The sequence below is a fragment of the Protopterus annectens genome, chromosome 1.part1 (genome assembly GCF_019279795.1).
Source record: "Protopterus annectens isolate FY-2018-M chromosome 1.part1, PAN1.0, whole genome shotgun sequence".
Taxonomy (NCBI): Eukaryota; Metazoa; Chordata; order Ceratodontiformes; family Protopteridae; genus Protopterus; species Protopterus annectens.
In genome coordinates this window covers 546,729,276-546,744,125 of record NC_056726.1, presented here as the reverse complement: position 1 = coordinate 546,744,125, position 14,850 = coordinate 546,729,276, and positions in this window count along the sequence as shown.

Below are 14,850 nucleotides of genomic sequence, written 5' to 3'. Positions count from 1 at the left end.
CGTTTCATTTCAAATTGTAACAAGTTTAATTGTTCTTAGGGTGGCCTCAAGTGTCATTATATCAGGTAAGCCCAAAATCTTGCGTGTCGCTTCCAGTTCAGAAATCAAAGCATGTATTTTTTAATATCCGACTACTGACAGCTGGGAAGACGACCTTTTACAAATGTAAGCTGCCTTTAAGCTCAATGCTTACATTATTTTACTGTAAATACAGTCATGGTTAATCAACCCAGTTTCAATTAACTACTGAAGACGAGGTGGTCCTTTTGATGCATGTATTAAGTGATACAATGTGCTCAGCATATTCTGGCAAGTAGGGAGATGCAGAAGGAATTACGCAATTCCTGTTTTTCACTTATAAAAAGGAAGAAATTGGCTAACTTTTCCTGAGAGTTTAATGGATCCACTAAGCCATGACATGATTAAATACAGACAACTGCAGAAAAAAATGTAGATAATATAGCTGAACAGCATGCACACTTGCTTTGGTGAGTACTGCACACTCCTGACCATTCTGTCCTTTGGATGAGATGTTAAACTGAGACCTTGTTGGCCTGAGTCAGTAGTAGCACAGGTGGATGTAAAGTATTTCACAGTACTTACTGAAAAGAGTAGGGGAAGCTCCCCAACATCCTGGCCAAATTTTCCCTAATCAGTATGATTGCCACCTTGAGTCTCCCCTGAAAAAAGACCATCGGCCTAGTGGGACCATTGGTCTAGTGGGACTAACCCAGTTAACAAAAGCATAAAGAATGTATCACCCTGGGGGAAAAAAGGAGAGTTTCCAGTTTGAGTAATGTACCTGAAATTCACAATACAAAATTATGTACAGACCAAGTAATCACTGAAGTAAAAACAAAGAAATAAACAAAAGTCATCACCACATCTGATGATCTGTAAAGAGAGTTTCTGAAATGGGCAGTTACCATGATCTCCTCCTCTGATAGTACCAGTGTGGTACAAATAAGAATTTTTTTTTGTATCTCCCACACTTGGGGCATTCAGGCTGCCAAACACCACACATCATGATCTCAGTCAGGTTAGGAGGTGGTGCCCAACATTTGCACTCCCAGTTCAGTCCTTCACACTGAACAGGCACAACTTGAAAGACAATGAGTCAATCACATATAAAATCTAAAACAATATACTTGTCCAGCTTACAAGAAAAATCCATCCGGAAAAGCTGGGCAGCAGGTTACTAAGCATCTACTGAAGTACGCTTCCTCGCAGATCAACTGACATGGACAGAATTTATCTATTAAACGTGAATTTGGAGATCTTATCCATGTGAGCCATTGGGAAAAATCTACACAGTGACAGTTAATCATCCCTGAGAGAAAGAAACTGTTGGAAAGTAAGGCATGGGCTCAGAAGCAGATTCCTGAAAGATTAAGATGGCAAAAGAAACAACTCTTAGAAACACTGTCCAAGCAACAATACAACATGAATGTGTGAAATGATGACAAAGTGGCCATGGCAAAGACAAATGTCTTCAGCAAAGACCAGAAAAGGGCAAATCCTTGGTGAAGTGACCTGTTAACAGCAGCATTTTCCACTGAGAGATATAATGCCTATTAAAAACAGAAAATGCAGTTAACATCGCCTTGGAAAGGTAATGTTTAGCCATTCTCCACCACCCTCTTAACAGCACCAAAGTGAAAAAAAAGTGTTCTTGAACTCATGCTCCCTTCTTCAGGTAAGACCTGCCTTGAAACTAAATATGCCCACAGTAGGAAGGGTTCTCTCTCTCCCCCATGGATTCTGCCTTCGGAAAGGCAAAGTAGGAATGCTACCCGCTCCCCCAATATTCCTCCCTTGGAATGGAAAGCTTAAGGTAAAAGCACTAGCTGTAGAATAGTTCTGAGACCAGCTTTGGGAGACAATATGGGCTAGTCTTTACCAATGTGAAATAAATTGGTTTAAAAAAGTACAGCTTCACTGTTGCAGTATTCATTACACTAGGGATCCCCAGCATTGAGCAATTCACATAAGAAAGAGAGGACCAAAGGAACATCCACAGAAAGTGGAAAAAGGTAAAGACCGAACAGATTACAGTAGTTTGGATACATCTGCTGGAAAGCAGAAGACAGTCTGGTAAAGATTCGGGAGAGACAGGAAGAAGGCAAGAGGAAATGAGTATGTTCAGCAAAGAGATGGATGAATTGCATCAGAGAAGACCTGCAATAGTGAGGCATGACTGTCAAAGAAGGTAAGAGAGTGGAACTGAAACGGGAGAGGTGATGACAGCTGATGTGACATCCCAATCCTAAGAAGAAAATGGGGAAAAGGGAGATGAGGATTTGGATGTCTCCCTCTATTCAGCAGTGCTGTTAGAGTCACTTCTAACAAACAAATATACAGTTGCATATTCTGATTGTTTTAGCTCTTAGGTTACATCCCCCACCACTTGCTCTTAATTCAGCAGTACAAGGGTAGGTCAGGGGTGGCCATGTTCTTTTTCTTCTAATGAGAAAAAGTCCTGTACCTATTTCCACCATTCCTTCTGTTAACAGATTTCATGAAATTCACAGGAAAAACAAAACTCTTCCTTGTTGTCCCATGGTGTCCAAGAAGAATGTGGTTTTAGACTTTGTGCTCCATGGCAATGAGCAAATTATTACAGCTAAAACCAAAGAGTACTCCCTTTTTTGGAGTTGAACAGCTATATCTATGAGACTAGCTGCTGTTTTAGATCTGTTGATAATACAGGACCTTTGTTTGGGAGTTTCCAAAAAATCCCAGGAAGTCTTTCACTCCTTAGAGTTGGCTATTAAGTAGGAGAAGTTCTCATTCTGGGCAGAGAGGTATCACACGTTGCCTCATTTATATAGTTTGCAGGTACTCGACATATATCAATGATGGTTTCACTATGAAGGTTTGAAAATCCTTAACTGCCTGATTACAAATGATGTGCAACCCCTCCCCAAATGTTTTTTTCCCCAGGAGGGTAACTCCATTGCAACCCCTTATGATCACACATCACTGTGGAAAAGAGAAGCACCATAACAGATTGCACAAAGTAAATGCATGAATTAGTACCTCACAGCTCAAGTGCATCATGAGGAAACAGTAAAAAAAAATTAGAAACTACGGAAATTGGATTGAGGACTTAATGACTAACAAAGCACACATTAACCACATGTAGGGGTGTCATCTCTGACACCTCTCAGACCAGGGTCTCAGTCATTCCACTGTCAAGGTGCCGGTCTTTGGCATCTCTGCATTTAATGACCTTGTAGAGGAAACACTTGTGACCCAGTGCTGGCTGGCTGAGTAGTCCCTCAATGGGATTCTGCTTCTTTGCTGTACTTTGGAGGAGTCTTAGCCTTCTGGAGAGTTCAACTTTATGACTGAGCGGCTTGTTTATTCTTTCATCAGACTCACTAGTTCAGTGGCTATGAAGTTTTGCCTGAAAGACACTTTTATTGGCAGCCTTCCCTTTCTGCTTGCATGATACATGTTTCTGTCTGTAGGGTAGCCTATTTGGTGTGTCAGAAAGAGAGAAAATCCCTTAGGAGTAAGTCATGCTTTCAAACACAGTAAGTGTCATTACTATTCTTAAACCAATTTATTTCACTGTTGATAAAGACTAACCCATATTGTCTAGCCTAAAGCTGGTTTCCTAACTATCCTGTACCTAATACATTTCACTTAAGGAATATGGGGGGGGGGGGGAATTGCTACTGTCCCATTCCAAAGATGGGATCCAGGGAGAAAGGGAACCCTCCCTACTGTGGGCATGTATTGCCAAGGTAGATTTTTACCTGAGGAAGGGTGCATGAGTTCAGGAAGATGGATTTTTTTCATTTTGCTGCTATTAAGAGACTGGTGGGGAATGGCTAAACAATACCTTTCCAAGGCAATGTATATTATAATCTTTTGTGTTGCCAACTGGGGCCTGGGAACCATGAACTACTGATCTTACACATCTAACAAATGCATAAATAAATAAACAAATTCCATAACCCCTGAGAACAAGAAAACACACCCAACTTTGTGAGCAGTGGGCAATGACAATAAGCTTTAGTCTTTAATCTTCGAATTTTGTGACAAAGCATAAAATCACAAGGAATGGTAGAAAAGCTTAAAAGAACTTTGTATGGCATGAACGTGATAATGCCCCTACCCATCAACTCTCCTTTACTGTGCTGAAGCACACAGTGAAAGGGAGAAGACTGCATTCCACTGTATGGCAGGTAAGTCAGTATTTACTGTGCCCCAATCCTGAAAGCTACGAACCAGACAGGACTCCCACAGCCTCAGCAACAGAAGAGGACTGGAGGTGAACCACAGAGAGTACTCCAGCAAGTTCATATGTTCCAGGATGTGAATTGTTGCAATATCACACATCATTTGTCTGAAAAAGGATGGGAGTGTGAACCACCCTGTCAACATACTACATCATTTAGTCATGAATGGACATGGGAATAGAGTTTCTAATCTTAGTCATCCTTCAGGGTAAGTAGTAATACATGTCCATCCATATAGATTATGTGCAGCCTCCTCCCCGGAGTCTATTTCTCCTCAGCCACACAGGAAGTTAAATCACCTAATAAACTGCAAGTACAGTAACTGTCATCAGAACCTACAAAACTGCAAGTGCAGTACCCATCATTAGAACCTACAAAACTGCAAGTGCAGTACCCATCATCAGAACCTACAAGTTCTGCTACAGAAACAGGGGAATATGCACAACTCTCAAAGATCAGTGGACAAGCCAACACAGCTGAGAAAAAGATACACAAGTACCTTTAGAACCACTGAAAGCTTAATGTCCACTGCAACAATCATATCCAAATTTGCAAAGAAATCGGTGAAAACTGTTGCTGTCATTAGGTACAGAAGGAAGAGGGTCTGGGATTGGAATATGAGCCCAAGAAACATACTTGAACAAACTGACAGCCTTCCTTGTCAAACCTAACACTAATCTCTTGTTCATAGGTAGGTACTAGGCTATCTGCCTGAAGGCATTTATAAGCCTAGCCAAAATGTGCTGGCTTTCGCCACGCCTTTAGATTAGTTCCTTGTGCCTCTGTCCAGCAGAGCCACTGAAGTGATCCCCGGGGTAAACTATTTCCCATCTACTCGTCAAGGTTTCTTTTGAAGAGTGTTGGTGAGGAGCTCTGCCTAATGTAGACTGAATCTTGTTCCAAAGCATGGAAAGTCTCTGGGACAGGAATCTATCCCTCCAGCACATCCTATTTATTGTTGTGGTGAGGTTTAGATCCCTACAGCGTGTGGCTCAAGGGGATATGGTTTTCTGCAGGTGGAGCATGTCCATCAATTCTGGGTTGGACATGGCCTTGTATGTCAGGCAGAGATCACTTCTGAGTAGGCAGTATGCAACCGAGTACAGCTGGAGTTTCTTCAGTCGAGCTGCATAGGGCATCTGTTTGAGGCCAGTGATCCTCTTGGTGAGGTACTTCTGTGGTCTTTTCAGCTGTTGCAGGTGTCTTGTAAGGTACATCCCAAATGGGGCGTTGTACTCCATTGATGGGTCTGATGAGTGATTTGTAGAGGGGCACAATGACCTCTTTTGATCTGGATGCAAACCCTTTTGTGATTAGGTGGGCCACGTAGAAGGATTTTCTAACCTGTGAGATTTCAACTATCCTTTAACTGTGAAGCTTGCACCATCACAAATAGGTATGCACAAGGATTCCTGGACTTTATTAATGCTAGCTATTTAGACCAACTAGTTCAAGCCCCAACTAAGGTTTCAAAAATATTGGACCAGTTTCTCATTAATATAGCCCCCCCTGCTCAACACCTACAGTTACCACATGACTGATAAAATCTGACCAACATTCAGTAACATTCACTATGAAGGTAAAACTTTATTTACCACTAAATCCTTTTGTCTTTAAAGATTATTCTAAGGCAAAGCTAGTCCAGCTAACTGTTGACCTGATAAAATTTAAGCACCTTCTTCTCTTCCTGATGAACCCATCTCACATGCTGCCACACTTGTAGATAATTTCTACGCCCAACCTCAAAACAAGCATTGCAGTATTGGTCTCCATAAAACAAATACAGTGCCAAGCTCTGGAATAAATCCAGATGATGAAACCCTAGCATAAACAAACTTTACAATAAGAGGAAGAAACCCATAGCAAACAATGCCCAGTCATATAAAGGAGAGTTCAATGATCAACAAATAACTTAGAAGCAAAATCAACTATTACAAAAGCAAGTATGAATTGAAAACTGCCACCTTCACTAAAGACAACCACACAGTATACTTTAGCTATACCAGAAACCTTAGAAGTAATGTGTAGCACTGTACACTGCTAATATATAACAGCATATACTCATCCCCTGAAGGCATAGCTAATAAAAATATTAACTGACAAATTTGGTTCAAATGCAACTCTCCTATTGCCCATAACTTTGCCTAACATATTAGCATGCTCACACCACCCCATCTAATCTCTTCTGAGCAAGTTCAAACTGTTTTCTACAAAACCAAAAACACTGTCTCCATTGATCCTGATAATGTGCCAAGCTGTGTTCTTCCCAGTACTAGACACCATCTCATAGACTGACTACTAAGCCTATTCAGTTTCAGCCTCTCCACTGGAGTTGTACCAGAGATGGGGACAACTGCTGCAGTCATTTTACTCCACATAGAGTGAACCCTTTTTGACCCTGGGAACTGCAGATCTATTAGGCTCATCAGCCTCATCTGTAAAGTAATGAAGTTCATCATTATTGAACTTATTAAAAAGGTACTTATTAACCAGGATACAGGCAGACTACAAGCCCTGGACCCAGGCCACTTTGGGTTTGTTAAAGGCAGATCTTGACTTCTGAACCTGTGGACTTATTTTAAAAGTTCACTGGTGCATTAGGCAGAAGCAAATTGGTTCCAACTACCAATAGGGACCTGGCAAAGGCCTTTAATACCATTCCACATTCCGGCTTTATCAATAAGCCATACATACTTGTATGAATAGCAAATTGGTAGGAGGACATAACCCATCCAGTGAGGGAGGCAGGTTTGTCTTCAGCAGACGTAAAGGTAGTGTTCCTCAGGGCTCTGTGCAAGAATCTCTTCTATTTGGCATACACTTCACAGATTCAAAATTACAAATGGGGATCTTTGGCTAACCAAGTTTGCAGAAGACTGCAAGCTTGCTGTCATCCTCAAGTCTTCCTCTGATTAAAAAAACTCCGATAACAATTCATATTATCAACAACTAGTGCTTAGAAAATGGGTTAAAAATAAGGGTAAAACGTGTCATCACTGCATTTGGTAAACAATCTCTTCATCTATCTTGCAGTATTGACCATGCCCTGCTTCAGAATTAAAGTGTGGTGACAAGACTACTTAAAATGGGCAGATAATTACTTTGCCTTTGACCATCACACTGATACAGTGGTTAGGTAATTGTTTTACCTGGCACAGCTGATTGTAAAAGGCACTTCCATCTAGAGCCACTGTATTTTACATTGATCACACCCATTATTAGATATAATGCTTCATTTGTCCTATTTCTCATACCAAGCAACTGTAAAGACCCCTACAGGTCCCTACCTAATGATCACATACTTAAAAGACAAGAACTACAAGGAGAGACTGAAAGCACTGTCCATTTATCAGTATACTATAGATTTCAGTGTTGATCTGTGCCTAGCCTTTCAGGCCATTAGGAATTCAGTAGTCCAGGCCCTCATATCTCCACAAATCAAACAGTCACACTAATACTACAACTAGGGATTTAAACTTACTTCAACAAACAAACAAACAAAGCAGGTTGGAGAAAAAGATCTATCAAGCAACACTTCTCTCCTGGAGAAAACTTGCATTCCAAATTAAGCAAGGCAACACAGTTTCTTCCTTCAAAATCGATTTATACAACTGTATCAATATCCATAAATAAACCCCTGGTATGACTGGCCTACATAAAGGAGGCAAGGTCTAACATCGGGTAGTGGCAAGGAATAAATGGCCACTGGGTCCAGTTGCCTTGTACATTCTATGATTCTGTGTTAAACTAAATGTAAACCCTTTATTACTCTGCTGTATAGCAAACTGTCTTACTGATAGAAATCACTGTATTAGTATTGGAGGCATGATATCATCAAAAACATAGTTACTTGGAACGTCCCCCATGGATGGGCCACAGGACCATTTTTCTTTGAAATGTGTTTCTCTGATGTCAATATCAAGAGCCTGTAGTTGATCAAGTCTGCAGATGACTGCAAGCTCAGAGTTGTCATAGACTCTCCTTTCAGATTTTCCAAGAAGGCTCAACACAAACCAACAAGTGGTGCCTGGACCATAGCCTTAAAATACAGCCTGATTTTATTTTCCTTAGTGCTGTTCTTACTACTTCTGTGGTAGGCTCCTATTCGTCTTTCATCATAGGTTGTGCTGCCTGGGGCAGTACAGATTCTGTTTTTTTTTTTTTGCTTTCATTCAGAAGCTGCTGGAAGTACTCCTTTCATCTGCCTTTGATGTCTTGCGGACTGGTGAGCAGGTTGTTGCTGGCATGCTTTATGAAGGGTGTCTGACTATTTTTTTTATATTTCTGTCTTTGCCTTGCATCTTTTTTCATTTCTAATGAAAATTCTCAAAAACAACCCCCCAGACTCTATGAACATAAACACACAAAACTATGTACATCTTCCAGTTAGAATGTTTATCCTCCTTGATAGGAACAATTGCTCCCAAATCAGCAGCTGCATGCATAGGCAAAACCTAACATAAAATTAAGCTTATTCATGCTTTGATGCAATTTACAGCCTATGCTTCTACTTGCTGTCTGTTCTTTTCTTAGTTTTCATAATTTCATAGTTTAGTGCTAGGCTAACTGCCTTTGTGGGCTATTTTTAGGATAGCTAATTACCCCATGTGAAAATCAAACCCTCCAACTTGTGTCTGTAAGGTAAACACCTTAACCATTATGCCAACCTCCCACTTACTTTACTCCCATCCCAGATGTGAAAAACAACTTGTACATTTTCAGAAAACACTGGTGTCAAATTCCAGTGCAGGTGTTTTGGAATGTAGTCACCCAAAATAAGCCTGCTTATAGATGGGGCTCGCATCAAGGTAAGCCACTTACACTGAGAGCAGTTCTTTTGGAATCAGGCCAGAATTACACTGACATCAACTCTTTTGGAATCTTTCCTATTAACCTTTAGTCTTAAGAAAAAGTGTGCTGACTATCTTTAAAACTAAATTATACACTGTTCCAGTAAATGTATTAAAGTATTTAGTTACCAAAAAAGCTTCTATCTTTTGTTCACTTCCAATAATTTCAGACGCTTCTTTTTTACTGAACTGCTTACTTCAGTACCTTTTAGTTTTATGTTTTTCTCAATAAACAATGTTCAGACCTCCCAGTTTTATAGCCTTCACCTTTAGTCAGCTTGTTTACATTGAAAAATTAGATCAAAAAGTAGAGCTTCCGTCAGCTCCAGATTTCTCATCTGGCAGTGAACATTTATCTGTTTAAAGAAAACTATTGCATTGTGGTCTCTCATTCTTTAAAACCCACTTGCATTCAGGAAAAAAAATCATTAGATTAGACCTAGTGCATTAATCCAAGCATTCAATTATGCAAAATAAAAGACATTTCAGTTCTACATATTAGGAATCAGTGTACTTTTATTCCCCACCCCCCACTCCGACAGTCCAAGATTAAAACCTATTGACTTAAACATACTTTTGTCCAACTTTTCTTCTTTTTACATTCTAATGCCTACATTTCTTAAAACTAAAAACAGATAAAAAAACCCACCTGTTTACTTTAGTATGTGCATCACATACAATCACTGAAAATACTTTATTTTATGATACGCAATTTATATCATAAAATGATTCATAAAAATGCTGTTATGAACAAATATCGTTTTGCTTACTGTTTCTTTTTCCACTCCTTCTCCCTCTTTTTTTTCCTTTTAGAGCCCTTCCAAACATTAGTGATGAAGTGGGGCATGTGCTTTCCAGTCCCTCAACAAATTTAACAAAGTAAAAGAAAATCCAATTTTTATCAGCCACTTTTCCTTGTAAAGCCATATTTCACAAATGTGACTGATGCTTTATAGTCTCACATTTATTCGCTAACATCAGCATTGCTGGTCTTTTGCCTGTTTTATCTCTATCTCCCAATCCCAGACTCCAGTTCAAGTCCAAGGTACTTCCGATTGTTTTAGCCAACTTTTTTTTCCGAACACCTTTACTGAATTATCACTTGTGACATAGGCAAATTTACATTCATATAAAAGTAATCAAACTGTATTAACACAACAAATATTGTACTTCACATATGTCACTATATATCATATAACTTGTTTTTTTCTGTTTCTCAAGCATTTTCCATTAGAACATTGGAAAGGGTTTCACTGGCAAAGTATGTCCATGAGCCTTACCATCAGAAGAATTAGAAGCAGAATCCCCTTCTGTTTGTGGGCTCACCCCTTGTATTCTATTTCCTCATTAGCCTGCTCTGCATCAAAAAATTACTTTGATCCTCTAGGGAAAAAATATTCTGAAGACAATTGGATACAGCAGCTTGAATCTTACTGCTATCCTTCGACATTCCGTGATTGCTGGGATAAATTTACTTCTCTTCTATACAGTGAATAATCATTTTCAACAAACACTCTACCATCTCCGTTTTTTAATACCTTGCCATTCTGCCCCAGTTTTGCTAAGATCATCTCATTCTACTGTTATGATTGCATCTTTACTAATAAAGGTCTTGCTGCTTTCTCATGGCCAGGTATGGAACATACACATGGTGTGCCCTTTCAATTAACAAATCGTACTGTGGAATACAAGTCCAGTTACTTAATTGTTCTTTGATAAAATTAATATAGTCTGCTCCTTACAGTTTCTTTGGTACAGTAGAAAATCTCAGGTCTTCTCTGCATACTCTGTCATCTAGCTCTACCATTTTTTGAAACTGCTCTTCTTGAACAGTTTCATACTGAGCCGGCCTTTTCTTCATTTCAACCTCTGATTTTTGTGGTTTTTGTCAGTTTATCTGAATATCTCTTTAAAGTTTTTTGCATTTTCCAGCTTTTTGTTATGAGTTGATATACTCCTTCAATGTTTCTATATTTTGATAGACTCTGAGCACTTTTGATTTATTTTTTCATCAATTAATGAAAGCCATTTCTTGTTCCAAAGGTGGAGTTTAATTCACAGGTTAACAGGAGATTACTAGACTAATGACTTAAGAGCCCTTACGAGCCTAGCCAATATAACCTGACTTTACCCAATATATGGCCCTTGGGGACATATAGCAAGGATTTGTGCCTATGCCTTGAGTATCTTACAGACTGCCCCTGTCCAAAAATTGATCCAAATGCATTTAAAGAGGGCCAGGGAAGGACCCCACTTAATGTGAATAGGAAGCCTATTCCAAAGAAGGCACAATCTCTGAGACATATCTGTCTCTCCAGCATGTTTTGTTTGAGTCGCTAAGTTTAGATCCCTAGCTTGGGTGAGCCTTGTGCTGTTTTGACTTGTGGATATGTAGCAGCTCCATCAGGGTGGGATTTGAGAGTGCCCTGCAGGTCAGGCATAGGACACCCATTAATAGTTGGGTAGGAGACAGAGTAAAGGGAAAAGGGCTTTTAGTTGTTTATACCCCATATTTTCTTTGTGAGAAACCTGAGAGGTCACTCCAGCTGCTATAAGTGCCTAGTCAAGTACATGCCAAATGGTGCATTGTACACAGTTATTGGTCAAATGCAGGCTGACTACAGCGGACTATAATTTCTTTGGACCTGAATGTCATACCTTTACTTATAAGTTGAGCCATGCAGAAGGACATCCTCACCATTGTGGACATATGGTGGTCAAAGTTCAGGCTACTATCCAACTGTGTACCTAGATCTCTCACCTCTGAGCCTACTCTTAGGGGTGTGCTTTCTATTTTGTAATTTGCATGGGGAATTTGACTTCTCAAAGGGTATGATAATACATTTTTTCCATTAATTTTAAGCCATGTCTTTAGCACCAATCGCTTGTCTGATCTAGACCCTCCTGAAGGATATCTACATCATTTGAGGATTCAGATATTACCCCCAGCTGGCAGTCATCAGGAAACTCTCATCCAAATGCTTTCCACATTAGCCTTGACTTCAGACAAGTATATTCTGAACAGGAGTGATCCCAACACTGAGGTCTGTGGCACACCACCAGTAACTGGCCTTTTGCTGGAAGTGGATTCACCAACTTTAACAATATGTATTTTGTCCATGAGCCAACTGGCTAGCCATCTGGTGATGTAGAGATTTATGCCCAGTTTTGCGAGTTTATCTATAATGTCTGAGGAATTGTGTCAAATGCCTTGGTCAGCTCAAGGTAGGTGCTATGTACTGTTTTGCTTTCATCTATGGTCTAAGTGACTTTCTCAGAGAAATCCACCAGATTCATTAGACATGACCTGCCCTTGACAAAGCCAAATTGGGTCGAGTCCAATGTTTGGTGGTTTCCTATCTCATTATTTATCAGATCCAGGATTATCCTTTTCATGGCCTTACATATAACACTAAAGTTATGGGTCTGTAATTTCCTCGGTCAGTTGATGGTCCCCCTTTATGCAGAGGGATGACTGTTGCTGTCCTCCACTCTACTGGGACAAAGTCAGTCAAGAGGCTGTAGTTAAATAGAGATCCTAATGGCCTGATAAGTCCTGATTTAAGCTAACAGGCAACCTGGTATATCATCAGACCCTAATGAAAGTATGTTTTTAGCTTTAGAGAGTGCAGTGGCAACCTGTTCTTTGGTGATAATTGGTGACTGAGTAGTGAATAGTATTTTGTGGGGAAAAAGTGGGGATGATGGGGAGGTGAAATTTTAGTTGAATTTGTCAGTTGGCAGATTTGCTATGTCTTCCAGCTGAGTATAGGTGATGCCACCTAAAACTAATTCCACACGTCACTTGGGTGTTGACCTTAAGATTGTGGACATAACTGAAAAATGCCATAAGGTTATCTTTAGCTTTGGAGGCTTGTTTTGCCTCAGAGTCCATTTTCAGAGACTTGACTAGCTCCCTGATTCAGTTGTTTAGACTAATAAGGGACTTTTTGCTCTGTTGTGGACATTCACTCTTACTTCTAGACAGGATTTTCTTTCTTTTGTCGTACAACGTATTAATACCAGGGGTCCACCCGGTTGTCTTGTTTTTGCTGATTAACCTGGGCTTATTTTGGTCTGATACTGCCATTTCTATGCAGTTGTGTCATTATACAGGGATTTTGTGTACCCCTCTGCATAGGTTTCTGTTTTTTCAGGATTTGGAGGAGCTTGGAAACTAGTTATGCTGTCCATTAATAGGGGGTAATTAACAAATCTTACTGTGGAACACCAGTCCAGTTAAACATCTCCAGGATTCTTCCCAGTCAGTGTTTTTTCTTCACTTTTTTTAGGTTGATTTTCTTTCAGGTTCTCTAAATTTCTTCTTTGCTGGAATCCAGACAAAGTACTTACTACCCTGTCACTGAATTTTACTCAAGCTGACAATATCATTAGCTGCTGTTTCTCAGTTTCTGTTTTCTCACTGGGAGAGATGAAGTCAAGCTGCTGATCAGTATGCAGCCATCTTGGAAGTTCCCCTCATCCGGAGAATTCTTATGGAAAATTAGCTCCCTGACCCGCTAATTATAACCTGGACTGATGGATGAGCAATCATAATCTGGTCCCTCAAGTCCTCATTGAAATGGGTTGAAGCTAGGAATTAAATACACCTTGGGGCTGACCCTCTCAAGCCCTCAATGTAAGTGATCAAAGCTAGGTATTAGTTTATTTATTTAACATTTGTTAACTGGGAAAGTCCGACTTGGAACAAAGCCAATTTTCAGCAGAGGCCCAGGGAGAAATGCTCCAGACGCATGTTTTTATAACGTGGGAAGAAACCCACACAAATGCAGGAAGGAGATACAGACACTGCATAGAAGTCACCCAAGCTAAGAATCAAACCAGAGAACCTCTTGCTGTGAGGTGACAACACTACCACTGCACCACTGCGCCATCCGATATTCCGTAGTTATTCATGTCGATGGGCACTCATGAAATGGGGGTCTTATGGCTAGGCTACAAATGAACCACTGGATCAAGAGTCTGCTATTAACCTATGGACCTGAGTGTAGCAACACAATCAAGGTGCCCTGTGGCAGCAAGGGCATAACCTTCTGAAGAGCTACCATCTGAAACTTGACACATTGGATGTGTTCACTGCTGCGGTCCAAGACAGGAAGGCAATTTTCTACTGTCTTAAAGATTAGAGAGGAATGGAAGCAACAACTATGGCCTTTCAAAGAACAGGCAATCTCTACTTGCCTTTTGAGGCACAAAGTCTGATCATGTTAAAAAAATGTAGCAGATTCAGCATGGCCTCTGAGCACAGCTATTTCTCTGTAAAGATCTAAAGACTCCAAGGCAATGCCACCCCCCCCCCCCCCCACCCCCATGGCAATGTCAGGAACCCATTAGTCCTGAGACAAACTCATAGACTTCTTCACAGGAAGTTTTAGACTATCTCTTGTCTATGACTGCTGGGCTAGTGAGGTCACCCTCCTGGAAGATTAAGTTGGCAGCACTGTCTGAAACTTGGAGTCCTCCTCAATCTGCAAGGATAGCTTATATGTTGAGGACTGACCTTGTCTGGTAGAAGCAGGAAAAAAAATACAGGTGGATTATAAAGTCCCTGCACAGCAGACAGGGCTTGTTTCTTTTGGGGATATTCCATAAAGCTGTGACAGGTTTGCTAAACAGCACCTTCACAAAAGAGAGCATCCAAGATGGCCTGCTTAACCTCATTAAATGGCAGGAACTTTCAGCAATGATACTTTTGTGCACACATATCCTTGCATTCTACATTAGGCAAA